Source organism: Bos grunniens, chromosome 6 (genome assembly GCF_055505025.1).
Source record: "Bos grunniens cultivar Pamir isolate PY7600 chromosome 6, Bosgru_T2T1.0, whole genome shotgun sequence".
Lineage (NCBI taxonomy): Eukaryota > Metazoa > Chordata > Mammalia > Artiodactyla > Bovidae > Bos > Bos grunniens.
This window is the reverse complement of record NC_141170.1, coordinates 75,465,566-75,493,260: the sequence shown is the minus strand read 5'-3', so window position 1 is coordinate 75,493,260 and position 27,695 is coordinate 75,465,566. Positions and strand designations below refer to the sequence as shown.

Here is a 27,695-nt window from a genome sequence, read left to right as displayed (position 1 = left end):
GACAAAGATGGACACTACATAATGATCAAAGGGTCAATTGAAGAAGAAGATATAACAATTATAAATATATATGCACCCAACATAGGAGCACAAAAAAATTGTAAGATAAATGTTAAAAAGTATGAAAGGGGAAATTAACAATAACACAATAATAGTGGGAGACTTTAATACCCCACTCACACCTATGGATAGATTAACTAAATAGAAAATTAACAAGGAAACACAAACTTTAAATGATAAAATAGACCAGTTAGACCTAATTGATATCTATAGAACATTTTACCCCAAAACAATGAATTCCACCTTTTTCTCAAGCACACATGGAACCTTATCCAGGATAGATCACATCCTGGGCTATAAATATAGCCTTGGTAAATTAAAAAAAAAAAAATTTAAATCATTCCAAGCATCTTTTTTGACCACAATGCAGTAAGATCAGATATCAAATACACGAGAAAAACTATTAAAAATGCCAACATATGGAGGCTGAACAGCACACTGCTGAAAAACCAACAAATCACAGAAGAAATCAAAAAAGAAATTAAAATATGCATAGAAACAAATGAAAATGAAAACACAATAACTCAAAACCTATGGGACACTGTAAAAGCAGTGCTAAAGGGATCATAGCAATACAGGCTTACCTCAAGAAACAAGAAAAAAGTCAAATAAATAATGGAATTCTACACCTAAAGCAACTAGAAAAGGAAGAAATGAAGAACACCAAGGTTAGTAGAAGGAAAGAAATCTTAAATTAGGGCAGAAATAAATGCAAAAGAAACAAAAGAGACCATAGCAAAAATCAACAAAGCCAAAAGCTGGTTCTTTGAGAAGATAAATAAAATTGACAAACCATTAGCCAGACTCATCAAGAAACAAAGGGAGAAAAATCAAATCAACAAAATTAGAAATGAAAATGGAGAGATCACAACAGACAACACAGAAATACAAAGGATCATAAGAGACTATTACCAGCAACTACATGCAAATAAAATGGACAACGGGGAAGAAATGGACAAATTCTTAGAAAAGTACTACTTTCCAAAACTAAACCAGGAAGAAATAAAAAATCTTGACAGGCCCATAACAAGCACAGAAATTGAAACTGTAATCAGAAATCTTCCAACAAGCAAAAGTGCAGGTCCAGACGGCTTCACAGCTGAATTCTACCAAAAATTTAGAGAAGAGCTAACACCTATCCTGCTCAAACTCTTCCAGAAAATTGCAGAGGAAGGTAAACTTCCAAACTCATTCTATGAGGCCACCATCACCTTAATACCAAAACCTGACAAAGATGCCACAAAAAAGAAAACTACAGGCCAATATCACTGATGAACATAGATGCAAAAATCATTAACAAAATTCTAGAGAACAGAATCCAACAACATATTAAAAAGATCATACCTCATGACCAAGTGGGCTTTATCTCAGGGATGCAAGGATTCTTCAATATCCGCAAATCAATCAATGTAATACACCACATTAACAAATTGAAGAATAAAAGCCATATGATTATCTCAATAGACTCAGAGAAAGCCTTTGACAAAATTCAACATCCACATCCATGTATGATAAAAACTCTCCAGAAAGCAGGAATAGAAGGAACATACCTCAACATAATAAAACCTATATATGATAAACCCACAGCAAACATTATACTCAGTGGTAAAAAATTGAAAGCATTTCCCCTAAAGTCAGGAACAAGACAAGGGTGCCCACTCTAACAACTAATATTCAATATAGTTTTGGAAGTTTCGGCCACAGAAATTAGAGAAGAAAAAGAAATAAAAGGAATCCAAATAGGAAAAGAAGAAGTAAAACTCTCACTGTTTGCAGATTACATGATCCTCTACAAAGAAAACCCTAAAGACTTCACCAGAAAATTACTAGAACTAATCAATGAATATAGTAAAGTTGCAGAATATAAAATCAACACATAGAAATCCCTTGCATTCCTATACACTAACAATGAGAAAACAGAAAGAGAAATTAAGGAAACAATTCCATTCATCATTGCAATGAAAAGAATAAAATACTTAGGAATATATCTACCTAAAGGAACAAAAGACCTATATGTATAAAACTATAAAACACTGGTGAAAGAAGTCAAAGAGAACAGAAATAGATGGAGAAATATACCGTGTTCATGGATCAGAAGAATCAATATAGTGAAAATGAGTATATTACCCAAAGCAATTTATAGATTCAATGCAATCCCTATCAAGCTACCAATGGTATTTTTCAGAGAACTAGAACAAATAATTTCACAATTTGTATGGAAATACAAAAATCCTCGAATAGCCAAAGCAATCTTGAGAAAGAAGAATGGAACTAGAGGAATCAACCTGCCTGACTTTAGGCTCTACTACAAAGCCACAGTCATCAAGACAGTATGTTACTGGCACAAAGACAGAAATATTGATCAATGGAACAAAATAGAAAGCCCAGAGATAAATCCACGCACCTATGGACACCATATCATTGACAAAGGAGGCAAGAATATACAATGGAGAAAAGACAATCTCTTTAACAAGTGGTGCTGGGGAAACTGGTCAACCACTTGTAAAAGAATGAAACTAGATCACTATCTAATAGCATACACAAAAATAAACTCAAAATGGATTAAAGATCTAAACGTAAGACCAGAAACTTATAACTCCCAAAGGAAAACATAGGGAAAACACTCTCTGACATACATCACAGCAGGATCCTCTATGACCCACTTCCCAGAATATTGGAAAGAAAAGCAAAAATAAACAAATGGGACCTAATTAAAATTAAAAACTTCTGCACAACAAAGGAAACTATAAGCAAGGGGGAAAGACAGCCTTCAGAATGGGAGAAAATAATAGAAACGAAGCAACAAAGAATTAATCTCAAAAATATACAAGAACTCCTGCAGCTCAATTCCAGAAAAATAAACCACCCAATCAAAAAGTGGGCCAAAGAACTAAACAGACATTTCTCCGAAGACATAAAGATGGCTAACAAACATATGAAAAGATGCTCAACATCACTCATTATCAGAGAAATGCAAATCAAAACCACAATGAGGTACCATTTCACATTAGTTGGAATGGCTGCTATCCAAAAGTCTACAAGCAATAAATGCTGGAGAGGGTGTGGAGAAAAGGGAACCCTCTTACATTGTTGGTGGGAATGCAAACTAGTACAGCCACTATGGAGAACAGTGTGGAGATTCCTTAAAAAACCAGAAATAGAACTGCCACATGACCCAGCAATCCCACTGCTGGGCATACACACCGAGGAAACCAGAATTGAAAGAGACACGTGTACCCCAATGTTCATTGCAGCACGGTTTATAGTAGCCAGGATATGGAAGCAACCTAGATGTCCATCAGCAGATGAATGGATAAGAAAGCTGTGGAACATATACACAATGGAGTACAGTTCTAATGAGGTGGATGAAACTGGAGCCTATTATACAGAGTGAAGTAAGCCAGAAAGAAAAACAACAATACAGTATACTAACGCATATATATGGAATTTAGAAAGATGGTAACAATAACCCTGTAAGCAAGACAGCAAAAGAGACACAGATGTATAGAACAGTCTTTTGGACTCTGTGGGTGAGGGCGAGGGAGGGATGATATGGGAGAATGGCACTGAAACATGTAAATTATCACACGTGAAATGAATCGCCAGTCCAGGTTCAATGCATGATACAGGGTGCTCTGGGCTGGTGCACTGGGATGACCCAGAGGGATGGGATGGGGAGGGTGGTGCGAGGGGGGTTCAGGATGGGCAACACATGTACACCCATGGCAGATTCATGTCAATGTATGGCAAAACCAATACAATATTGTAAAGTAAAAAAATAAATTAATTAAAAAAAAAGAAAGTTACTAAGAGATTAGATCATCAAAGTTCTAAATAACAACAACAACAAAAAAAAAAATTGTAAACAAGAAAAAAAGAAGAGAGTATCAGTGCAAGAATCTTCCTTGCTAGGAATCTTACCAGTCATGGATGCAGGTGGGTAATAACTAACCAAAATGGACAACCTCCAGGTTCTACTTCCCAGCAGAGCATCCCATCTCAATCTGCCTTAGGAACATGGTCTGACTAGCACCGTATCTGATGTGGTAAATCTTTGTATTATTGTTTCAAATCTGGGAGATTGAAGGGTTAAATTCAACCTCGACAGGCAGCAACATATATGTGAAGAAATTCAAACCAATTGTGATAACTGAATTGGTCACCAATAGGTTGAATAAGCTGAAGCTGCTTTATGATATATAGAGCTTCAATAACAAAGTACAGGACAACTCCCTTTAATTTACTGAGATGTCATAAAAATTAATGTAATAATATATGATCATCTGGCCTATAATAGGCACTTCGCAAATGGTGCTATCACCATGATTAAAAGATTACTTATGGGGAGTACTTTCTTTCCATCCTTTCTATAACCATCTGGGTTTCGAATGTTTCTATTTACTATAATATAAATTAAGATATACTCAAAAGTATAACATATATACCCCACTCAGGTCACTAATCATTTCTCATACCCCCGTCATTGTGACTAAACGTATTAAATCATACTCCTATGTATGAACAACAACAACAACAACAAAAAAAAACCCTTAAGTAAATCAATTACAGTTATTTACCATGTAAGTTTTAAAATAGATTAAATTTCCTTGAGATGAGCTAGAAAAATTATTGGCAAGACAAATTTTTTTCTCATAAATTGTATTTTTATTTTTGGGAAATGCCTTTCCTCCATTGAGTAAGCTAATTTTTTTTTTCAATGAATTTAAATAAATCAACACTTAAAAAAAAGAGAAAAATACTTAAAAAATTTTTTTCCCAAATATGGCAAATATTGTCTGGAAAAAAATTGTCTGATATACCTTTATGTGTCAGTAAATTTAATACTTTCATTGAGAAAAATTGATATAAACCTGATGCTGATCTACTACCAAAGTAGATATTTTAGGAACTTTGTGGTTTATTTTCAGCACCTGTTCCAAGATAGGTTGCATTCATGCCCATGAGGTATAACACAGTTAAGTGCTGAGACTTGAATTTTATTCCTAAAAACCAATCCACTGAGTCACCTAAACTGGCTTTACATGCACAGATCTGCATGCTGTTTCCTTCTAGCTAATGTAAGTGCTACCAGTCCCTCAATGCCGTGTCCCTTATGCCCCTCTCTCATATTCCATTTATTTTAAGTGTCCAGGATAGGCAAACCTATAGAACTAGAAAGTAGATTAGTGGTTGCCTAAGGCTGAGGAGGTATTGGGTTGCGGGATCTAGAACCGATAAAGGGTATGGGGTTTCTTTCGAGGATGATGAAAATATTCAAAAATTCATTATGGTGATAGTTGGAAAACTGAATACATCAAAAATCATTGAATTGTACACTTTAAGTGGATGAATTATATCTAAACTATATTTCAAGTAAGCTGTTATAAAAAACATAAAATAAATGTTTTAGAAATAGCTGAAGGGAGAGATGTGAGATGTGAGATATAGATGTGAGAGTTGAACTACAAAGAAAGCTGAGTGCTGAAGAATTGATGCCTTTGAACTGTGGTGTTAAAGAAGACTCTTGAGAGTCCCTTGGACTGCAAGGAGATCCATCCAGTACATCTTAAAGGTAATCAGTCCTGAATATTCATTGGAAGGACTGATGCTGAAGCTGAAACTCCAATATGCTTGCCACCTGATGCGAAGAACTGACTCATTTGAAAAGACCCTGATGCTAGGAAAGATTGAAGGCAGGAGGAGAAGGAGACGACAGTGGATGAGATGGTTGGATGGCATCACTGACTCAATTGACATGAGTTTGAGTAAACTCTGGGAGTTGGTAATGGACAGGGAGGCCTGGCATACTGTAGTCCATGGGATTTCAAAGAGTCAGACACAACTGAGAGACTGAACTGAACTGAACTGAAAAGGAGAGAGGAAGCTGTATGACTTTCATCCGCAGTGTTGTGCCAAGCTTTACTAGCATCTTAGTTCATTGTGTCTTGATTGACAGACATAGATGGGGGGAAAAAACAGACTAGAATTCTCCCTGTGCAACATCAAGGCAAGGAAAAGCCGTTTTAATGATGCCAAAATATTTACCACAATTTTTCTGCTTAACCAGATCTAGTGACACGATTCACACGTAAGGCAATCAGTGAAAGTGAAGTCTTTCAGTCGTCTCAGACTCTGCAACCCCATGAACTGTAGCCTACCAGACTCCTCCATCCATGAGATTTTTCAGGCAAGAGTACTGGAGTGGGTTGCCATTTCCTTCTCCAGGAGATCTTCCTGACCGAGGGATCAAACCTGGGTCTCAGATGAATGAAGGCAATGAAGGGTTAAAATAAAAACCCCTTTGTCAGACCCTGTAAGTTTCTACATTTGATGTGCAGAAGCTTTGTGTATGACCTTAATGTTTTTCAAGTGAATGATTGAGAGATATATAGAGACACAACTTTGTTTTCAGGGTAGTGAGCACTTTCATCTTGATACAGGATAGAGTCACTCATACAAGTACTCAACTCAATAGAATCTCATTATAAGTATTTAAATGGGCAGGAAGGAAAAGAAGCAGAGAAGAGAAATATCTATTTAATTGATACATTGAGCCAAATAAGAGGCTAGTAGGCATATTTAATTGTTTTTGTTGCTATTTATTTGCTAAGTCATGTCTGACTCTTTTGCAACCCGCTAGACTGTAGCCCACCAGGTTCCTTTGTCCATGGGATTTCCCGGGCAAGGATACTGGAGTGGGTTGCCATTCTGTGCAAATATCTCAGAAAAAGCCTAAACTGAGAGGCTGGAATACACCTTCTGCCAGCATCTTAGTACCCATGTGCTTCTCAGAACCCAAGCATCTTATCCCATTACCAATGTTTTAAGAATCTGTCTACCTGGACTGTATAAAGTAGCCAACTACTTTATCTGTGGTCCTACTGAACAAAGAGTGCGTAATTACAATGATGGTTGAAATATAGACTTTGCTCAACTTTGTTAAGGAAGATCTCCTATCTAGAACTTTCCAAAGGGAGTTTCAAGGGTAATTTGATAATATACAATTGTCTTCTTATTTGTGCTCTGACCTTAGACTCTAGTCTTCATGTAAGTGGTATCTTCATTTTATTTCCTAGTCTGCTCAATTGATAAAGTTTTGGACAGATGATAGGGGCTTCCCAGGTGGCACTAGCAATAAAGAATTTGCCTGTAATGCAGGAGATGTGGGTGCAATCTCTGGGTCAGAAAGACTCCCCATAGGAGCAAATCGGAATCACTCCACTATTCTTGCCTGGAGAATCCCACTGACAGAGGAGCCTGGTGGGTTACAATCAATAGGGTCACTAAGAGTCAGACAAGATTGAGCACGCACACAGCTCAATGACAGCTCATAAATGAGATATAGCTATAAGAAGTTACTAGAGCATCAGATACAAAATATTATGTAGATAAAAAGAAGCTTGGAGCAAAAGAGAAACAGTGCAAGAGAAAGAAAATGTAGTGCTTAGAAAATATAAAAAGGAAACTGACAATAAAAATGGAAACATGAAATGAAAATCTGTAGGCCTTCTTGTACCCTTGACTCAAGTAACAAATAGAATTGTTTCAAATATACACTTTATCTGTATCAATGGTAGTACTTTAAAGGCTTAACTTGCAGTACTCAAGTTGATCTGAAATTTGAAATATTACTCTCAGTAAGTTAATTGTACTCTCAGTATTTAAATAATTATTAAAAGGTTCCATAAGTTCTTCCAAGTTGAATCACTGTTTGACTAAAGGAACTTTTTCAGTTTTGTTTTATTTTGGCTTCTCTTAATGAAGCAATGCAGGTTTCACAGGTGGCTCAGTGGGTAAAGAATCTGCTTGCAACGCAGGAGATGTAGGATATGTGGATTTGATCCCTGGGCGGGGAAGATCCCCATGGAGGAAGGCATGGCAACACACACTCCAGTATTCTTGCCTGGATAATCCCATGGACAGAGAAGCCTGGTGGGCTACAGTCCAGGGGATCTCAAAGAGTTGAACACAGCTGAAGCGACTTAGCACGCATGCAGAGGAATAAACTAGGTGGAACTGAGAAACATAGGAAAAATAAATTGCACTTTTCCTTTACAATAAGAATTTCCATTACTGTTTGGTAAAAACAAAGCTGAGATAGAAGAAACAGAAAATAGAAGATTAGTATCACATTCCCTTATTATGACTTTCCTGATATGAGTGCTATAGGACTTCAGTGGGAGATCTAAAGCTAGGCTCTAAAAATAAAGATCAACTTTACGGAAAAGGCCAAATTTTAATTTGGCCTTGAAGAATGGGTAGAGTGGGAATAAGCAGAGGATGGGAGGCCAGGCTTTTCAGATGGTAGAAAATGGCTCAACAATAAGTCAGGTAACAGAATGCTTATAGATAACATTTGCAGACAGTGGGAGAGAGACAGCAGTCTGACACTGATGTAGGGGTTCAGGTGTGGGGGCCCCAACAACGTGTGGGTTCTATTTATGATGGGATAGCAACCTGTTGTGGCTACACTTTTCTTTCACACCCGAATACAATACTGTGATCTGTCTCAGCTGTGAGAAGCCTGCCCCCTTCCCTACCTCCTGAGGATTCCCAAGGTGAGGGCATTGATGTTCTCCATCCCTGCTCATGTGCCATGCATTCCCCACCTTCTTGATTCTGAATCTCCTTGAAAATTTTTGCTTTTGAAATTCATATTAATTTCTTTATCTCCTGAACTCTAGCTATCTACCTGGTAGATACAGCTCCAAGCTCTTCATTCCCAGAGGAGCCAATAATTCAAGATGGGATAGAATATAGCATATTCTAACTGAAGATTAGAGAAACAATACAGAGGTATTTGGTTGGGTGGGGGTATTACAGTAAAATGGGAAACATCCTAAAATTGATATTACACGTACCTATTTAAGTGTTTCAGCCAATTCTGCCCCAAGAAATTTCTTCCAGATCTTCTTTCTGCTCAGAATCCAGATGGCTATGATTTCCTGATGTCTGTGTGTAACTATGTGTGAGTGTGTGTGTGTATATAAACACGTACATATATATTTATACACACAAAAAATGTGTGTCTCTATTTCCATCTTCTCCTAGTTCTAGAATATAGCACTACCCCTCAACTTCCAAAAGCAGTGGTGCACAAAAGCAAAATTCTTGACACTTGATAATGCAGAGTAATTTTGCTTTCTGTCTCCACTCCCACCCTGTACTAGTCTTGGGGGCCTAATTTTGCATAATCTAAAAATCCCACCAGTGAGTTTTTCTAAACAAAAGAGTGTCTACACCAGAGCTGAATTCTGCTGTTCCCCTCTAATGCAGAAAACAGCTGCAACCATTTCTATTTTTTAGTGATCTTTTTTTTTTTCCTGCTTGTTACATATTATTGAAGACTGATTAGCTAAGCAAATCATTTAGGTTCGGGAAGAGGTAAAACAAACACGGTGCTTGAGGATGACAAAGCTCATTTGAAGTAGGCTCCCGATAGTGCTTGGTTCATACGTGGAGAAAAAAACAGTCTTTGCTTTTCCTTTCTTTTTTTGATCTTTCCACCATATTCAACAAAATAAACTCAGCAAATAAAAAGAAAATCACTGTATGAAAACTAGACGATAGCACTCAAAGTGCAGAGTGGGAAAAACTGGCAATGCAGATAGCATGGCTCTTTATTTTCACAAAATATTTTGCCCTTCATTGGTGACCCTTTGCATCTGTTGCCTATGGTGCTGAGCCAGGGACATTAGGAGACTCAATGGGGATAATGTAACAGACTCCAGTTCCCTAATGGGAGAGAAGCCCTCGTTTATGCTGGTGTAAGTGCACATTCTAAAAACATACAAACCTGTTTGGATTTTCTGTGGCTTTTAGATTTCCCTAAAAATCACCAAACTACAATCTTCATCTGGGTAATTTCTGTTTATCTTTTGGAAATGTGTTGATACCAGTCTTTCTGAAAAGGCAGGTCTGTGTGAGTAAATAGCTTGATTTGTCCTCTACTGGTCTCTGGTCAGAGCACTGGACTGTGAGGTTGGTTTAACAAATACCTAAGTATTTTGTTAATGCAGCTTCAAGGAAGTTTTTCTTTAATTCAGCTGCCAGATTAGGACCTGGATATAAATGCAAGAGCATAAAAAATTGAGCTGCCAGAAGGCACCATATAGAAGCAGGGTCACGAACCCAGAGAAATCACATGATGCCAACTCCATCTGCCCCTCTGTTTGTCACATGGATAAAATCTAAGTAAGATGAACCTGGCTGGCAGCCTTGATCAATGAAAGTAGAGCACAAACATCACAATCTGTTATGAGTTGGAGAGAAGTGGTGTGGGGTCAAAGCCAGTTTCCAAGAGAAGACCCTGCAATTCATGAGCTGATGCTGAATATTATGCCAGTGACCAGTTGATAGCTATGCGTTTTTCTTCTTCCCAGGTCCCCAAAACACAGAACTCATTGGAAACAGCTCTGTGGTCAAGAATGAACTTGGCATAAGAACTTTGGCCACCTGTTGCTCTCAAGGCATGGCCAAGGAGCCAAGATGGGGGGAAAGTCTAAATGCCGTGTACAGAAAAAGAACTTCACTACGTGCAGACGTAGTGAGTTGTAGTCAGTGTGCTTTGTCCATTTGTTGAAGCACAGTATCAATTATCCTTTAATGTCCTAAACAGTCCCTCTCCTTGGTGATGCCTATGTATATCAGCTGCTTGGCTACAACTGAAAATCTTTTGTTCTAGAGAAGGAAGTACTAACTTCTCTTGTCATTAAACATCTTGCTCTGCGTCTTGGTGCACACGACCCCATGATGGATGCACATGTAAATCCAAACTGCATGTCTTTTATGACTTGCATGCTGTTTCTCCAGCTTTTTTTTATACAGCATCCTCCTGCTTGCAATGAAAGAAGCATATTGGATTTTATATGGTTATAAAATCCCACATAAGACAAACTATACAAAAGGCTTTCTATGTAGCGTGGGACTCCACAATGCTTTTTTTCCCCCTGCCACTGCCACACCTTCTACCTCCCTATACTATTTCCTTCTTTTCTTCTCTGGTCTTGAGACCTCCTATTCAAAACATTGTGGAGCCTTCTACTTTGTTTCTGTCCATTTACTGATTGCTTTTATGAGTCAATGCCTGGGAGTTATTCTTTGACTATGAAGGAGCACACTGCTGAAGGTTTGTAATGACAACATCTGTTTGTCCCAAACAGATGTTAGAATAATCCCTTGGTATACACTTAGCATGCTGGTCAGTACCAATCAGCATTTATCCTGAGAGTAAGGATCCTCTGGTGTTCTGAGGGCTAAGATTGATATTGGATCATTTAAATTATAAACTACTCTGGATGATAAATATCATTTGGGGGTAAAAATTTATAAAAACACTATAGTACCAAACCCCATCCACTGAAGAACTCAACTTAGTTATCTGTATAGTGTTATAAATTATTTAGTGTGTAAAGCTACTGCTCACAGTGTGAAATTTATTCTAAAATAATATGCATAAGTTCTGCATTGCCTTGAGACTTGTTTGTTTACACAGTAAACCCAGATAAACATTCCACTACATTACATGCCATCCTTATTAACAGTAGTCAACTATTCCAAAAGGTTTTTTTGAGTTTAAGTTAATCCATCGTTAATCATGACCTTCAAATGAAAACTTGGCTTCAGTGTTATTTTCAAAAGAAAACTCCAATATCAGCCATGCTTAGCCAGTGCCAGAATGCTTACAACATGATCAACAAGTTGCACATGTACCCTTACGAGCAGTCAAAGGGTTATAATTTAGAAGCCAGGCTGGGAATGTACTATTACGTGAATGTAATTCAAGATGCCCAGGCAATATGAAGCCCATGTCATCCTAAACTTTACACTCAGGAAAAACAACTTTCAGAAGGAAGTGAAGCTTGAGCAGAAACCTACATGCAAGAAAGGCACCAGTCATACAAATATCTGGAGAAGAGAACAAGAGGCATAAGAAACAGCAAGTATGAAATAATGAATGTGGGAATGTGCATGAAAATAGGAAGAAGGTCAATGTTGCTGGAGCAGAGTCAGCTGGGGAGAAGATGGAAGAAAATGAGGTCAGGAAGGTAGCCCAAGGCAAGATCACAGCCTTATAGACCATTAAAAACCATTTGAATTTTATTCTAAATGTGAGAAGCCCAAAAACTAAAGCCAAAGGAATGAGGAGCAATTATCAAAATAATGCAATAATTGTTTCAATGTAAGAAGTATAAGCTCTTTAAAAAATAGGAACCTAGAGAAGGAAATGCCTAATGTTTATTAGGATGCCAAAAAGAGTAAAACTGTTTTTTGATTTAGAAGTACTTGGCTGAGAAGGGAGAAAAGGCGATTCAGATAGAAGTGGCATTTCTTTGCAGAGAGAGAAATATGCATAAAAGTGGAGGAGGGGAAATACGATACATTGAAAAATAGTTTATTTGGTTGGTATATGAAAGGAAGTGGCAGGAGATGAGGATAGCATTAGATCTTCAAGGTCTTTGCATGTCACCCAAAGGAATTTGGACTTTAACCAGTGGGCTAGGAAGCCACTGAAATATTTTAAGCCAGGAAGTGATGCAACATGATCATAGTTTTATTTTGGAATAACAAATCTGTCAGTAGTGTGAAGAATTAATTGAAGTCCAGAGGAGTGTCTGAGGTCAAAACTACCAGCTGGGTAACTTGAAATAATCCATATGAGTAAGAAGAGATGAACTAGTGTCGTGACAGTAAAGAGAAATATACTGGGGAATTATTGAGATGGTAGAGTCTCACAATTATTTGGATGAGTGGAAAAACTGACAGTCATCAAGGATAACTTCTTGGCTTGTGGTTTCAGGAATTTGGTCAATGATGATATCATTACCCTGGAGAAACAAGTGTGAGACTAAAACATCATCTCAGATTTAATTTTAAAAATGCAATTTGTCAAATAGAAGAGGTCCCCAATGGACAAAAGACCTAAAGAAGGTAAGAGGATACAGATATATGAACATAGGTGTGACTGTTAGCTTTGGCAAAGAATGAAGGACAACTTACCTATAAAGGAGAAAAAGATAGAATAGTTGATGAGAACATGGATAAATTATGAGATGGAAGGGAAAAACAAGCTGAGAGAGTTCACTCAACATTACCCTCTCTCCTCTGCTTTCTCACAATCTCCTTTAAAGGTAGATATAGATAGATAAGTAGACATGAATAATGTAACTTTATATGTTTAACAACTTAATGTGTATGTATATGTACATATACACACTAATTGTGAGAAAGGCTTCATGGAAGATACTAATATGTAAAGCTGAGTGAAGTGAAAGTCACTCAGTCGTGTCTGACTCTTTGTGACCCCATGGATCATACAGTCCATGGAATTCTCTAGACCAGAATACTGGAGTGGGTAGCCTTTCCCTTCTCCAGGGTATCTTCCAAACCAAGGGATTGAACCCAGATTCTCCGCATTGCAGGTGGATTCTTTACCAGCTGAGCCGCAAGGGAAGCCCTTCTATATAAGCTGAAGCAGGCCTAAAAGGATTAGTAGGCTTTACTTAGGTCAAGAACATCAGAAACAAAGCTGAAATTTCAATATTGGGTGACAAAAGTATAGCGTCAACATTTGCAGCCGAGGAAAAAATCTGGGCACTATTTTGGGCACTAGCTTGTTGGTAGGAGACAGAACAATGATTAATTTCATTCCCAACATGCTGATTTAAGGTGATGGTAAGAAACCAAAGAGTGTATGCTCATTCTAATTGAAATTACATGATTGGAGCACAAATGGGTGGTCTGAGCAAAATGGATAAGTCAGAAAAAAAGATATGTCTGTAAAGTTAGTGGTTAATGCAGTCGAGTTACATTGGTAGCAAAAAGTGAAAATGATAAAGGAGAAACCCTTGGACAATGCTTGCTGTAGTCAGCAAAGAGAAAGGATCAAAGAGGGATCTGTGCTTGTCTATAGTCTCCAGGATCTCATCCCTCCAAAGCCTCTTATACTGGTTCTGAACTCGTTAATTACTTGATAAGGGGAAACCTCTCCTAAAAGGCAGGTGTTTTACCCCTAAATAATTCCCTAATAAGAACTGATGAAAACGGGATGGAAAATGCCTGCTTATAGAGAGTGTGATCAGAACATCACTAGAAAGATCCGTGCAGGACAATTAAAATGTGAAATAAAAATAGAGATTTTGCATAGCTTAGATGAAGACAAAAGACATCTTAGATAACTCCTGGAGACTGAGGCCATCAACATTTGCAAGTTGCTGAATTTTGAAAGAAAAACAAGACAGGAAAATGACCCTCAATGGGAGAAAACGCACTATGTACACATAGATGTCTACCCCATCATAGATAAACTGGCAGCGTTAACAGCAATTTTTTGCTCAGAATTTTCTCCAGAGTTTAAGGACTGTGCATTCTAGAAAAAGAACTAACCAGCATTCAGAGATGCCAACATGCTGACATCCAATTTTCTTTCTCTCTCTCTCTTACCCCAATGCTACCAAGTCTCTGCTAGTCTCTGACAATACAGATCTAGGTTCTTGGAATGTGATTTTGCCTGGGATAATACCCTTGAGGAAGAGGACTGCCTCATTCCCCAATGTGATGGTTGTGGGGCCAGTGCTGTGAAAACTCATGTGTCCCATTAATTCTCTGTAATCTTTAAAGGTTAGAAACATCAGAGCCTTGGAAATAAGTTAACACATCTTCTGAGACTCTGAAGAAACTACACAGATCTTTTTGAAAGACAGTCCAGGTTACAGCTGCTTCTGAAACCTCCATGCCACCAGGTTGAAAATATCTCTGACTGAAAACCATGCAGAATATGAAACTGTGGAAAACAAAATTCTTTGAACTTTAAATGCACAAAGAAAAATAATTAGATTTTTTCTTTAACTTTTAACTTACAAAGTGCTGCTTTATTTGTAGCTTTATTTCTTTCCAAAATTTTTATTGTAATGAAGTGGGGCTTAAATTCAAATTGAGATAATTCTGTTCAAGCTATAATTCTATTACACATTTTACTCTTGGAATATCTTACTGGAGTTATTTAATTCATTGATGAATTTATGATATACTGCATTGAATGATGTGACTGGCCAAAATAGAGAAACAGAACAAGAAGTGAATTTTCAGCTCTGGTTAAAGACTGAATTTTAAAAAAAGAAAAAGATTGATCTTAAAGTTAATTATGTGTATAGGTGTGTGTGTGCTCAGTAGCTCAACCATGTCTGACTCTTTGCAACCCTATGGACTATAGCCCATCTGGCTCCTCTGTCCATGGAATTTTCAGGCAAGAATACTGGAGTGGGTTGCCATTTCCTACGCCAGGGGATCTTTCCAACCCAGGGATTGAACCTGAGTCTCTTGCATCTCCTGCATTGGCAAGTAGATTCTTTACCACTAAGCTACCTGGGAAGTCTCAAAATTTGATTATATAACATATAATTCTGACCAGTTTCATACATTTATGTGGACAGTCTCAACTGCACACAGTTGGCCCAAGGACAAAACACGAAAGAGTTCCAGTTGCCATTGAAGTAGCAACTTTATGGGTGTAAGAGCTGAGTAATGCTGATAGAGGCCAAATTGCTCCTATGCAGCCGCAAGTCAGTCACATCTTTAATTGACAGAAAGCTAAAGAGTTAAACTCAGTGGGTAAAGAAAACAAAAAGATGGGGAATTTTAGAGAAGAGCCTATCCTGTCCTTCTTACCAAGGAGATGTGGTGAGCAGATTAATGTCCCCTTTCTCCCAAAGGTATCTATAAACTAATCTTCAGAACCTAAGTATGTTACATCACAAGGCAAAAAAGGACTTTTCAGATGTGATTCCGTTTAGGATCTGAGAGGGAAAGACCACTCTGAATTATTCAGGTGAGCCCGACATAACCACAAGAGCCCTTGGCTCAAAAAGGGGTGTAGAAAAGTCAGTGTCAGAGTCAGAAAATAGATGTGATGGAGAAGCAGAGGCCTGGGTGAGGAAGTTGTTGGCTGGGGGCTACGAGTTAAGGGATGCAATTAGCTACTTAGAAGAGTAACAAGAAGAAAAAAGAGAGCTTCCAGAAGGAATATAGCCCTGCTGACACCTTGATTTTAGTCCCATGGCATTCATTTTAGACCTGTTACCTCCAGATATGTAAGATAAATGTATGTTGTTCAAGCTACTAAGTCTGTGGTGCTTTGGCATATTATATTAGCAAGCGGAAAGGAATACAGAAGGTTTTACCTATATCTGTGGACTACTTTTAGCATTGCTCATATTTCCTGGGAGGAGAAATCCCTCCCTAGATTTGTATATTTAGGAAGTTAAAACAGAAATGTTTAGGCTTAGCTCTTCTGTTTCTCTTCTAGTAAGTGTTCCTGCACAAGCTCCTCTTTGGTATTCCAGGTGTGCATCTTATCTGTGTACTTGGGTGGCCTGTCCTTATTCATGATGGACTGTGGTTTCATGACCGAGTCTTTGATATCTGGAGCTCAGTGAACAGAACTGTTCAGCTCTCACACTTAGTCGTTATCAATAATTAAAGTACTATCTTGATATCAACCTGGCATTTCTTTCTGGTTTTTCATTTTTAAAATCAAGGTGAGGAAGTGGGCTATGATTCACTGGGCCTTGAATTCCCAATAAACACAAAAGAGTCGGTGGCAAAACATATACAACATTGTGGGAAATGTTGGAAGACTAAAGAAAGTCTGTTGGATTTGGTAATGAAGTTTCTTTAACATAATACAAACTTATCACCTTCAACCTGAAGAACAGCATCGCTGTAAGTGCTAGAAGCACTTACATTGATGTCAGAAGACACAAGTATCATCTTATGCTGCTATTACATAGCATTATTCTCGAGATTTTAGCCAACTCTATTAAAGACCAAAAATAAATTAGAAGTATAGAAATTACAAAATGAAATCATTTTTATAATGAAAATCTATAAAAACTGAAACTATTACAATTTGCTGATCATATAATTAAGTACCTAAAAAAAAAAAAACAAGGAAAAAATTAAAATGATTAAAAACAATTGATATTTTGAAATTTTAGATTTTATATATTTGCAATCATATCTTGTGTATTATATATGTCATTTCATTCCAACAATTATACTATTTTTTCTTAATTGCATTGCCTAGGAACTTAGTACAATATTGAATAATAATGATCAAAGAGTTTTTGTCATATTCCTGACTTAAATAGCCAGTAAGTATGACATTGTTATGTTTTTTTAGGAATACTCTTCATGAGGTAAAGGATGTTTACTTCTATGTAACTGTGTTCAATGGGTTGTGTACACTTTTGGATGTGATTTATTACCCGTGTAAGCAGATTATTGAAGCTATAAGTATGACTGGTCTCTGTACATATTTCCATTAGCTGTTCTTGCCTGATTTTGATATTATGAGTTACACCAGTTCATAAAATGTTTTCCTTCTTCCCTAGTCTCTGAAATATTTTATTTAAAAAGATGATTTTTTTTTTACTTAATTTTTTAGGTAAAAAGAGCCTATGATCATATTTGAACTTAGAGATTGGGGTAGTAACATTTCTATTACAAGTCAATTTCATTATTATGTCTACTGTATCTTAAATTACTTATTCACATTTTTATTTCTTTGTACTTCTGATTTAGACTTTGGACAAATTCTTCAATAATTCATTTCAATCACATTTTATTTCTTTAAATTTCTCTTGAACAGTATCATACTAGAATTGATGTAGAATATTGAGATTTTAAATTTTCAATGAACATATTTCCATTTCTATAATTTTATGTATACCTATTCACAGTTCACTTGTGCTCTAATATGTTATTTTTTCTTTAGACGTATTTTTGTTTTATTTCCTTGAGGCTCTTACATTACTTATATTTAAGGTATTTTGAGAGTGCTTTTTATTTTCATTTTTAGAAGGGATTTTAATTCCTGATTTTTTTTTTCTAGTTTCAAACAAAATCCTTTAAAAACTTTTGAATTTCCAACCTTATCAAATATGACACCCTTATAACTACCCCTCTGTCTCTACTTAGCCTTCCCTTTACACCAGGTCCATAGGTTCATTTACTCATATTCCTGTAGCTCCAGTCAAACAAATGGTGTCGTGTCCAAGTCTTTGAAACTCTGTCCCATGGTGCTGCCCAGTTACGGAGACAGCGAGGAGCTTGATCAAGGTTTTGGCTGTTAGACTGTTTGCTTCTGCTCCAAACATGGTGCTTATAGCTAAGACTCACAGTCCCACTAATTTTTTAATTTCAATTCTTCAGCGAAGATGCAAACTACAGGCAAACAATTTTAAGCAGTGTGACTTGCTCTATTCTCTAAAACAAATGGAAGTCCATCTTTCTGCCGTTTCAGCATTCTCTGGTACCTTGAGGCCAGCCGAAGCATTAGTCTTTTCTCATTATAGACCTTTGCTGAAGGGGTATTTAATTTTTAAGAATGGCTATATATTTTTATAATGTATAATACAAATAATTAATTAATAAAGGAAATTTTGAAAATGTAAGCGTATTTTTGATATTGACTTCAAATATGTTTTCAAAAAAGATGTTTAATTTTGTAGTTAATTCACTTTTTTTTGCCTTTTATTTCAAATTGCATCATTTCTCCCTTTACTGTCATAATTGACACATCAAAATTAGTCTTTATAAAGACAAGCACTGTTGTGGTTGTATACTTTACATATGAATGTGTCTATGTTTTCCTTCTTTTACTTTCAACTACTCAGAACAGCTGAATTTAGGCATGTCTCTTTAAATCATTATATGATTACATTTTGTTTTATTATTCAATCTGAAAATCCTTACGTTTCACAGCAGTATTGGTATATTTATATTTTATGTAATATAGGTATATTTGGTTTAAATCTGCCATTTTAGTATTTATATATATAAATGTATGAAGTATATATAAAAAATGATATTTATGAATGAAAGATTATATTTTCTAAATGCATAAATTTCATTGTATATTATATAAAATAATTTTATATTATATATGTATTTAAACATTTATATATAGACACTATATATATATACAGATATAAAAATATACATGTATACATATATCTTTATAATTTTTCTATTATTTAGTGTTATTTTATTGAAATTATAGTACAAATCCTTATGTTAATACAGTCTAATATAAATTAGTACTTTTACCACTTCCAGAATAATGTAAATGCTTTAAAATATTTTAACTCCATTTCTCCCCTTCTTGATCTATAGGCAGAAACTGTCATTCTATGTATAAAATCCAACAATATTTACTTTATTGCCTTAAATATTCAAAGTCCATTTGTATCTAGAAATACTTATACTCATTTTATTTGTTTTTGTTTATCCTGGGATAATTTTCTTCCCGATTGACTTTCAGTATTTCCTTTCCTGGATGATGAAGGCAGCCAATTCTTTGGCTTGTTTGTCTGAAAATATATATCAAACACTGACTATTGAATTTTAGATCCGCAGCTATTTTCTCTTTCCTATGGCTTCTTTTAAGATTTTTTGTTTGGTTTTCAACAATTTTACTGTAATATGCCTGAGTGTTTTGCTTGTGTGTATGAGTGTGTGAATGTGTGGTTTTTGTTTTTTCATATTCATCCTCTTTGAGGGTTGTAATTCTTCTACCATTTATATGTAATATCTTTTGTAAGATTCTTGGCCCTTTGTCATCAAACATGCTTCTACTTTAATCTCTTTCTCATTTCCTTTTGATATTCCAATTACATGTATGTTAGGTTTTTCACTTTCCTCTCCATATTTTCTCTATCTTTCATCCATTTATCTCTTCCCAGTTCAATTTGTATATTTTCTTGCAACAGGCCTTCCAGTTTATTAATTTTTTCATCAGCTGTCATTTCTCAAAACATCTACTAAGTTCACATTTTAATTATTTTATTTTCAGTCCTATAATTTTTATTTTGTTTTCAATTATATCTTTATTTTCCTAAAGTAGATCTCTATCTTGTTATATATTTACTTGAACTTAGAAATTATAGATATATTTGTCTCTGCTAATAATTTCGATTTGTGCATCTCACATGGATCTACTTCCATTTCTCATTTTATTCTTTTCAGTTTTCAGTGAATTATTGTTTTTCAATATAATATATTATATTTTGTTGGAGAAGGAAATGGCAACCCACTCGGTATTCTTGTCTGGAAAAATCCATGGACAGAGGAGCCTGGCAGACTGCAGTCCATGGGGTTGCAAAGAGTTGGACATGACTGAGCCACTATCACTCATTACTCTCTCATATTATATTTAGTTATCACTATTGCATAAAAATTATAGTAAAAATGATTTTTGGATTAAATTATATTTTTCCTAATAGGATTTACATTTTCTTCTTCCTAGCAGTATATTGGGTTTCCCAGGAGTCGCTAGTGGCAAAGAACCCAAGAGACACAGGTTTGATCCCTGGGTTGTGAAGATCCCCTGAAGGAGGAAATGTTACCCCACTCCAGCATTCTTGCCTGGGAAATCCCATGAACAGAGGAGCCTGGACTACAGTCCATGGGGTCCAAAAGAGTTGGACACAACTAAGTATCTGAGCACAGCCTCTATATTAGGTGTAAATCACCTTAACTCAATTAGTAATTGAAGTGATTAGAAATCTGGCTTTAGTTTTGATGATTACTCTATTTCTAGGATTTAGCCAGTCTTCTCGGCCTTTGACCATCATATGGCTTTCAGAATTGGTGATAAATCAAGGAGGAAAATGCTCCCAAATCTTTATTCACCTTTCTGAGCTTTGCTTATTTTAAAATTTTTGATCCTGAAAATTCTCACTGCCTTGATAAGCTTGTCAGGGGAAGCACACTGATTGAAACCGCCCACCCTGGCCAGGCACCATAGTAACCATTTGCATGAGTTGTTTTATGACAGGAGATCCTGATAAGGAACACGGAACTCATAAGCCACCACCAACTGGAAGAGTTCGGGAAAGGTCGAAAGGAGACACCCCGTGTCCGTCCACTTTCCAGAATCCCTCTCTCTAGCATCCATCTTGGCTGAGCGATGCGTGCGCCACCAGGAAAGACTCTGAATTAGAATGATTGGCCAAAGACCACCCAGAAACTAATCCCATCACCATAAAACCCGAGACTGCGAGCCATGTGGCAGAGCAGTTTTCCTGGGTTCTCTCACCCTACTGCTCTCCACCCAGAGAGCAAATCTCTCCACCCAAATCTCTTGCTTTGTCAGCACATGTGTCTCCTCGGATAATTCATTTCTGGGTGTTAGACCAGAGCCCAGTTTTGGGCCCTGGAAGGGGTCCACCTTCCTGCAACAAGCTTGCTAGTAATTTCAAAGTGATTTTTTACATAAATAATTCACACAGTTTTATTGTTTATCAATAGGAGAGTTGGTTCAGAACAATATTCCCTCATTTTTGGAAAGAGAATGCTTAAAACTTTTGTGTGGAGTCTCATTTTACCTTCAAATTCATAAAATATTTTTACTATTTGCAAATAATATCTATGCATACCTACGTTTGTGTGTTTGTGTAACTCTGCAACCCTATGGACTATAGCCTGCCACGCTCCTCTGCCCATGGGATTCTCCAGGCAAGAATACTAGAGTTGGTTGCCATTTCCTACTCCAGGAGTTCTTTCTGACCCAAGTGTCAACCCCAAATCTCCTGTATTGCAGGCAGATTCTTACCACTGAGCCACCAGGGAAGCCCATATGTAGGTATATGTACATGTTTATATATATATATATATATATATATATATATACACACATATACATATATATATACATATGCTCTTTATATAGTAACATTAATGACTAGAAAGATGCTACCATTTAATCCTGTGGCTTCCCTTCCTCACAAATACATCGATACATATCTCCAGGAATCAAAATATCCAGTTTCCTGAAGTCGGTAAATTAAATGAAGAGTTAAGTGAGCGATGAGTGTGTTTATCTCAAAGTGTTGCATACCAGTTTTGTAGTTTGAACCTGAGTACTATAGAAATGATAATGGATTAGATTAAATTATCCTTTGTAAATATTACCTTTCCACGTCTTTTGTTATGCTCATTAACTCAGTTGTCTACTACTACCTAATTATTCACATCTTAGGACTGACTCAGGGAGGAAAGAAGATCCAGAATTCACAGAGGCTGGAAGAGAGAAACAGAATATAAATAAAATTGTATTCAATTAAACTATATGCCATGATAAATGACATTAGAGAGTTGTAGACTCTTGCAAGATATAATCTACTTCATTTGACATAATTTATGAAATTAATTTAGCACTAGATGTTGGCACATGAATAACAGTGTCATTTATTGCATGCTTAGAAGTTCCCTCTGAAAATGAAAGAGAAAACTGGGCAAAACAAATGATCTAATGTGGTATTTTCCAAAATGTAAGTCAGGTGTTTCCAAAGAATGGAATTAAATAATATTAAATCACAGAAGAAAGAGTTACTCCTTTTTGAATTTTTTTCCAATACTGATTATCTCAAGAAAAAAATCTTGGTTTAATTTTTGTCATCTGAATCTAACTGCCAGTCCCTCCTCTTAACAAAGAAAGTGCAGACTTCCAGCTCTGAGCATTTGGCAGGCTGAAGTATCTAGCTAAAAATTAATGGCATTGACCTTTCCTGTTTTGTTTTTATTGCATTTGTCTGTTATGTTACATTTTATTTATCACAAGTAGTACAAGTTTTCCTTTGGTGGCAGTGTTGTTGTTGTTGTTGTTGTTTCACTTTTAAAGATAGTATGTTAGGTAAAAAGTGAATGGATAGAATATTAATAGATTGAATTATATAAAATTATCAGTATTCAACCATTGTGAGACATGAAAATGTCAATATTATGTCACTCAAACTAATATAATATTATAGGTATTATAATACTATAATATATAAACTATATTTATACTATAAAAAGGTTTATAATTATAAACCTGTTATACTATAAGTAAGAAACAATTTGTGACAATGTCATGGGAATGTCTGAAATCTGGGAATACCAAAATCATAATGAGTCCTAGCAGTGGACAAGAAGAGCTTCTTTTGACCTCTTCTTCATGCGTTCAAATAATTTTTTAACAAGAAGAGTAATGCTCACTTTGATTCTAGCCTTGGAGCCAGCAATGACCCATATACTTTCATTCTCTAATCTAGCATATTAATTCAGCAGATATTAAAAAGAACTAGCCAAATTAGAGGTTGCACTTTGTGCCATGAGCCATGAGCCCAAACACGACTTCAATAGATAATTGGCTGGCATATCCAAAACTTTGAGATTATTGAGTGAGTGTTACTTTATAATACAAAAGGTATAATATCCTAATTAAAACCACCATGTGAACTATGCAAAGACCAGAGAAAAAATAAATTTGTTAGCAAAATTTATCATCATCAATTATCAAACTTCCACAAGCAAAAGCCTATTTCTATTATAAATTCATCTGCTTAGTCTTATTGTTAGATGAGTTATGTCAAGAAGTTGTAGAACTTCTTGATTCAACAACCAAAAAGCCTGGCGCAGAATACAAATGGAAATAATTCAGAGCTATCAATATATAATCTCTGAAAGTGAGAATTCAGTGCTAAAATTCAAAAAGTAATGAGATTAAAAATAAAATTATAAATGCATTCCAAAAACATGAGAAAATGAAAAGGGAAGAGAACTTGAGAAGAAGTTTCCTACCAGGGAAATAATTAACTCTTCTATCAATAGACCATCTTTTCTTGTCCATAGAATTCACCCTGTCCTTTCACCCATGGCCATGAAAATTGATGCAGTGTTACATATACATTTTAAATGTAAAATGAAGGAAGAAAATAAATAACCAAGGCCACAGTTTCCAAACCAACAGGAAAGAGAAAACGGAACATCATAAAACTATACAAGCAAAGAGAAAAAATCAATAAAATTCAGTGCAGCACATCTTCTCGCTTACTTCTGAGCACACAAAGTCTGCTCATCTGGAATGCACCAGGGGTATGGTATGCGTTATGAATCTTTCAAGTTTTCAGAAATATGATCTATCATTAGAAGCACTGAAAAATACCAGTTGGCTTCACTAATTCTGTTTTTTGCTTTCTTCCAAACTTGGATATTGACGACGCTGGGGGCTTTGGATCCATCTTAGAGTCAACAGAACACTCAAGAGAGAAGGTAGATTAAGAATAGTGTTCTTCAGAAAAATTGTTTGGTCTCGCTCTCTCAATCCTGATGGAATTTTCCTGATGGTAAAAAAGTTTATCATCTCTTTTATTCCTCTAGGTAGATCAGTGCCATTTTTATACCAGGATATTAAGGTACCACCACCTCACTCCATCCTTGGTGACTGAGTATTTTAATGATCTTAAAATTACTCAGAAGAGTAATTCTCAGGATGAATTTTCCATCAGATTCATCCAGGAAGCTTTTTTTTTTTAATTAATGTAAATTTCTAAGCACCATCTTGGAGAAGGAAATGGTAACCCACTCCAGTGATCTTGCCTGGAGAATCCCAGGGATGGGGGAGTCTGATGGGCTGCCATCTATGGTTGTCGCACAAAGTCGGACACGACTGAAGCGACTTAGCAGCAGCAGCAGCTAAGCACCATCTTCAGCCTGAAGGTGAATATGAATTTTTATATGAATTTTATATGAATTTCTTGGAATTTATATGAATGAGCATTTTTTAAAAATAGGATACTCTGATATAACCAGGTGGTCCTAGTGGTAAAGAACCTGTCTGTCAATGCAGGAGACATAAGAGACACAGATATGATCCTGGGACCATAAAGATCCCCTGGAAGAGGGCATAGCAACCCACTCCAGTATTCTTGCCTGGAAAATCCCATCCACAGAGGCACCTGGATGATGACAGTCCATAGGGTTCCAAAGAGTCAGACATGACTGAAGCAACTTAGCACTCATGCACACATGATATAACCAGTCATAGAATGACATTTGAACACCATGATATAAAGGTACTTATCTCTTCCCTTTGTCTTTATAACAGGCAAGATTTAATAGCATTCTTCTCTACCTTTAGATAAAAAAACTCCATAAAACCTTCCTCCATACCCCCCAAAATGTATGAAAATACACTGTTAATTAGTCTTAACTTTATCAAATATTTTAGAATATCTGATTCATTTCCTTTGAATGTCTTTCTATATCCTAATGTCACGTGTTAAGTTCCTTTATAAATATTGTGCTATATAAGTAATCCCCAGTAGTGAAGGCTGGCTAGCCCTTACTGGCATCATATTTCTCCTAGTCTGAATATATAGCAGAAAAACTAGAAACATATTTCTACTATTGAGTCTAATAGACTGACAAAAACCTGTTTTAAAATTCTTAGCCATCGAGCATTATAAAAAAAGGCAATATTCCAAATTTCCCAAGTGGCTCATTATAAACATTTCCCCATGTTACTTAGAGGCGTTATAGTGAATTCCAATAATATTCTCGTGTTTGGATCAAGACCCTAACAGAGTTTGCTGCCATGTTTTCTGCTGCCTGCAATTTTGTCTAGTAAAGATGCTCTAGTGGGATTCTCTGTTTTGTGGTCCAGGAGGAAGTTACCAAATCTTTCCATGGTTAAGTTTTTGATCAAACTGATTTTAATGGCCCCTCCTATTTTATTCTACCTTATGCATAGATCATGATGGATTCAAGATTGCAAATCATGTTTTTACTATACCCCACATTATATCCTTGGCTAGCTAGAAAATGGTATGGACTGTTCTGGACTCATCTCTGTTAGTTGTGACCTATATAGCAGTGTCAGTCACTTACCTCTCTGGTCCTTAATGTGTTGAACTGTCAATAGATGGCACTGGTAAAAGGACAAGTAGTTTTAAATTATTCCTTTAGATATATAGAATAATGTATCAAACACTCCTGAAATGGAACATTAGCAAACCAATAAAAAATTCTTTCATATCCCAAACCCTTTCTGTCCCATTAGAATAGCAGCAGAGGTAATCCTAATCTGTCTTGAATTATTGTATATCATTATCTTGTTTGCTTTTAGAAATTTTAAACCTGCATTTCTATCTTTTAAAGTATGTATATTGTGAGCTTTATACATTTAACATTTAGTACAGTTTCATAATATATATTCTTACCAGACTGGTTTCTATCCATCAGTATCATTGTATCACTAGAGTCCAAAATGTAATTATTCATTCCCCTGTTGATAAATATTTGGGTTGTGTCCAAACACTGCCACAAAAATTTTTATACACCTCTCTTGGTGGCCAAGTATTTATTATAAAAAAAAGTTTTAGAATCTTAGAATATACTTATCTTCAAATTTACCAAACAATACCAAGCTACTTCTAAAAAAAGTTCAGTTCAGTTCAGTCGCTCAGTCATGTCCGACTCTTTGCGACCCCATGAATCGTAGCTTGCCAGGCCTCCCTGTCCATCACCAATTCCTGGAGTTTACTCAAACTTATCTCCATCGAGTTGGTGATGCCATCCAGCCATCTCATCCTCTGTCGTCCCCTTCTCCTCCTGCCCCCAATCCCTCCCAGCATCAGAGTCTTTTCCAATGAGTCAACTCTTCCCATGAGGTGGCCAAAGTATTGGAGTTTCAGCTTTAGCATCAGTCCTTCCAATTAACACCCAGAACTGATATCCTTTGAAATGGACTGGTTGGATCTCCTTGCAGTCCAAGGGATTCTCAAGAGTCTTCTCCAACACCGTAGTTCAAAAGCATCAATTCTTCGGCACTCAGCTTTCTTCACAGTCCAACTCTCACACCCATACATGACCACTGGAAAAACCATAGCTTTGACTAGATGGACCTTTGTTGGCAAAGTAATGTCTCTGCTTTTTAATATGCTGTCCAGGTTGTTCATAATTTTCCTTCCAAGGTGGTGTATCAATATATAATCCAACCAGAAGTGGGTAAAAATCCCTGTTGTTCTAAATCTCATCAATACTTATTTTCTAGATTTTTTTTTTCAGTTTGCTTGGCTAATATTTTATCTTCCCTGTACTATATCAGTGGCAATTAGATACATTTTATTGCAAATGAAGAGTCACAGAATTCAAAATAATAATACTTACAAATCTATATTTTTAGAGAGAAAAGTAATACACAATAACAGGACAATTAAAATAAGGATATCCATCAAAGTCAAAGGCTGCTTAACAACAAGTCCAGGGGAGGTAGAATGAATTCCAATTGTCCTCTCTCTGTAAAGATCATGACAAATGCCCTTTTTTTCTCAACCAGGAACCACAAACCTGTACATAGCATACCCAGAAAAAGACAGCCCAAGATAGAGTTTCAGTTCATTTCAGTTCAGTCATTCAGTCGTGTCCGACTCTTTGAGACCTCATGAATTGCAGCACGCCAGGCCTCCCTGTCCATTACCAATTCCCAGAGTTTACCCAAACTCATGTCCATTGAGTCGGTGATGCCATCTAACCATCTCATCCTCTGTCCTCCCCTTCTCCTCCTGCCTTCAATCTTTCCCAACATCAGGGTCTTTTCAAATGAGTCAGCGCTTTGTATCAAGTGGCCAAAATATTGGAGTTCCAGCTTCAATATCAGTCCTTCCAATGAACACCCAGAACTAATCTCCTTTAGGATGGACTGGTTGGATCTCCTTGCAGTCCAAGGGACTCTCAAGAGTCTTCTCCAACACCACAGTTCAAAAGCATCAATTCTTTGGCACTCAGCTTTCTTTATAGTCCAACTCTTACAT

General features: G+C 36.3%; 1 long non-coding RNA gene across 15 annotated transcripts in view; it reads left to right on the top strand.

Annotated features, from left to right (window-relative positions):
* The first annotated feature begins 11,906 nt into the window (after nucleotides 1-11,906).
* The window catches only part of LOC147370894 (uncharacterized), a 124,842-nt gene continuing 109,053 nt past the window's right edge, over nucleotides 11,907-27,695 (top strand). For 11 of the 15 annotated variants that reach the window (XR_015165542.1, XR_015165545.1, XR_015165531.1 and 8 more), the window contains exons 1-2: nucleotides 11,907-12,002; nucleotides 12,860-12,990. This is a non-coding gene — a long non-coding RNA (uncharacterized LOC147370894). Of the gene's footprint in view, nucleotides 12,003-12,859; nucleotides 12,991-14,517; nucleotides 16,557-27,695 lie in introns of those variants that run through there. The other 4 variants (XR_015165543.1, XR_015165541.1, XR_015165532.1 and 1 more) reach the window with 4 other exon arrangements.